The sequence below is a fragment of the Aplysia californica genome, unplaced genomic scaffold (genome assembly GCF_000002075.1).
Source record: "Aplysia californica isolate F4 #8 unplaced genomic scaffold, AplCal3.0 scaffold00656, whole genome shotgun sequence".
NCBI lineage: Eukaryota > Metazoa > Mollusca > Gastropoda > Aplysiida > Aplysiidae > Aplysia > Aplysia californica.
Genome location: NW_004797926.1, coordinates 22,676 through 25,791, shown reverse-complemented (window position 1 = coordinate 25,791; position 3,116 = coordinate 22,676). Strand labels below are relative to the sequence as shown.

General features: G+C 44.8%; 1 protein-coding gene across 1 annotated transcript in view; it reads left to right on the top strand.

The window, feature by feature from the left end:
* LOC101847841 (msx2-interacting protein) overlaps nt 1-3,116 on the top strand; it is a gene marked incomplete at its 3' end in the record, with an annotated part of 30,600 nt that overhangs the window by 26,314 nt on the left and 1,170 nt on the right.

Genomic DNA, 3,116 nt, shown 5'->3' with positions numbered 1-3,116 from the left:
GCACACACACACACACACACACACACACACACACACACACACACTCACACACACACTCTTTCCCTTCCTGTAAACTTCTCTCCATTTTCTGTTTCTGTCTGTTGACATAACCACCTTTTGTATGTATGTTATTTTCATTGAAGTTCGCGTGTACTTATTCAACATGCTCATTAGGAGGCATACGTCGCCCAGTCTCTTTATTTCTCTTTTTCCCTTCAGACAGACTTTGCTTGTAGGTACAAAACTAAAATAAAAACCATCAACAACACCCCCCCCCTCCCTCTACCCTCCGTTGCTTCTTTCAGCTGGATGTGCCGTTTCCCTTGTTCTAAATGCCCTCTATTTTCTCGATTGGTTTCTGTTTGCTTTGTCTAAAACTGAACTCTCTCCTTCCTAAAATTTGACTATTTGCTCTTTAAAAGAAAAGAAAAAGAGCAAACTTTGATGGCTCGTAATCCCCACAGACCTGCCTGTGCACACGTGCTCGTTAACGCGGTTTTGCGAACTTCTTCCTGCCTGTTTACCGTGCCCGTAAGTCGCTAAGTATAAACACAAGAACGTCCCCTACCCCACCCATATCCCCATCCCAGCTCCTCAGCGTCGTTCACTTTAACTCCACCAACGCCAGACCTTTAGCCCATCCTCACCCCTCCCTTCCGCACGCACGCATTGTGTAGGCCTAGGTGTGCCCAATATTATTCTCGTTCACAATGCGCGCTCTAGGTTTACCATCATGCTTGCTTTTGCTCGTCAAAGATAATATGAGAGCAAGGTAATGGTAAAGGTTTTACTTGTACTGAATCTTGCAAAAAGAAAAGAAAAAAAGTTGTAGGAGGTCTCCATTTGTTGTTTGTTTCAAATCTTCAGAGAATTTTTTTGAGCTGGGGAGCTTATTTATAACCTAAAGTTTAAGACGAGAGAAAACGGTATCTGGCGCCTCTGGTTTAGCTGTTAGGCGCTTTGCTATCACATGCAGAAGAATCCGGGTTTGATTCTCCTGTGGGGAGAATATTATCGAGTATCTCTGTCTGCTGGGGCGTCATATCCTTCTCTCAGCCTGGGTTGGCCCTCTTGACAGACAGGGTCGAAGCCCGCCTTCTAACTTATCTAAATTGTGTCGATGCAAGGTAAAAATCCTTACATAAAAAGGGAATCTACAAAGTGGTTTGCTTTACGTTTTTCAGGAGAGAACCCCCTAAAATCAAAGGTGAATATATACCGCGCGCGTGCGTGTGTGTTTGCGTGTGCTAGTGCGCATGCACGTACACGAGAGCCGGCCAAGAGGAGCGGGAAGAGATTGGGGGGGGGGGGGGGGGTCTTTTTGGAGTTGCTCCAGCCTTCGGCGGCTCCAAAAGAGAGAGAGAGAGAGAGAGAGAGAGAGAGAGAGAGAGAGAGAGAGAGACTTGCTGAGATAATAATATCCTGCTGCTGTCCGTTTTTTTTTCCCGTTTGCACTCTCTCCCATCTTTCTTGCTTGTATGTCCGAGCTAAATTTAGAGCTCATCTGGAATGCTTTGCCTAGTAGTAGGTTTTGGCGTGTGCAGGAGGAATACGAGGCCACGGAGTTGTGCGTAGTCGATGCTTCTACATCGGCATCCACTCCCGTTCGTCTGTTTTTCCCCTTCACTGTTTATTACTGGCCTTGCCCGGAAAGTCCTTTGTTTGGTTAATCTTTCTTTCGTCAGTCTACACTATTCATCAAGAGTATTTGTGACGGTTTTTAAAACTATTCTTTTCCATAGTACTGATGATACTTTTTGCTCAGTAACGGATGGTTGACGGGTGCTCTGCTATGGTTTGCTCCTCCTTTCGTATCAAACATCTCTCGTCTTTATCTCTCTCCTTTCTTTTCTGTGTGCGTTGCTTTCTTGCAGTATCATCTCTAACTTCCTCTTTTGAAAAGTTGGCAACTAGGTATTTGTAGTTTGCTGCTGGTGAGTGGCTCACGTCCGAAGGAATGTTTGCGAACTGCTTCGGCTCTTCGTACATTCATATTGCTCTACCTTTGTACCTTCGTATTACCCCCCAAAAATCTGAATTTGTCGGGGGGGGGGGGAACCCCCAAATGCTTTGAGAGAAAAAATCTTTGTTTCGGCCGTATGTTAGTTGTCCAGTGCGACGAGATTGGGTACCTCATTGTATTGATATAGTGGGGGCTTGAATGGTGCCATTGGAAGGTATATTTCTTTTCTCACCCTATGTTATCTTGTTTTATCCTTTCCACTGAATGGCTGTTGTTGTTTCGGTCTGCTTCACTTTGCTCAGACACTCGTTGAAATGATATTTTCTGTGGCATACATTGTATTTGCATTTGGTTAGGACCAGTGTGGGTACCTCATTATAGTTAGCATTTTATCCTGTTAGTTTTAATTTGTGACAGTTAAAGTATCACTACAGCGGGTGGTTGGAGGATGGGGACTGGTATGCCCTTCTTGTTTTCTTTTTCTTGCTGTCTTGGCTTGTCTGTCTAAAACCTTTCCTTACACTAAATGACCCTTATATCGTGCAAATAATAACTGTTTTGTGCGCTAAACGATTTTCCCCCATGTGCTTCTCTATTAGCAAAAAACCCTGTGTAACAGACGACATATATTTCATCTTTTATTGTTCTGATCGAACAACGTCCGGGCGGAAATGTCGTGCACATGTCACAGGGAACCAAAGCTTGTGATTGGCATTGTTGCGGCACACTCAAAGCTTCCTCTCGTGAATGGACGCTGTAGTTTTATTTGTTTAGTCTGTATGACAGACGTGTCGTTGTCACTGGACTAGAACAAAGTGACAGTTTTTTGTTTGTTTGTCAAATGAAACGAATTATTCCTGGGGGGAAGGGGGGGGGGGGTCTCAAACGCGACATTTTGACAAGAGGTGCTGTCTCCTCAAGGTCGCTTTTTATGTCCCAGATCTTGTTCAGTAACCATGTCCTCCCTCGGCCAGATTCGGTGGTCCACTGTGTTGTTGGTGGAACGGCGTTGGGGGACATGGTCTGGATGAAGGTTCTAAGTTTGGCTGGCTGGTTGGCTGAATGTTTTATCAGATAGTCTGGCTGGCTATTGATTTTTTATTCTCTCGCCACTCCTCTCTCTCTCTCTCTCTCTCTCTCTCTCTCTCTCTCT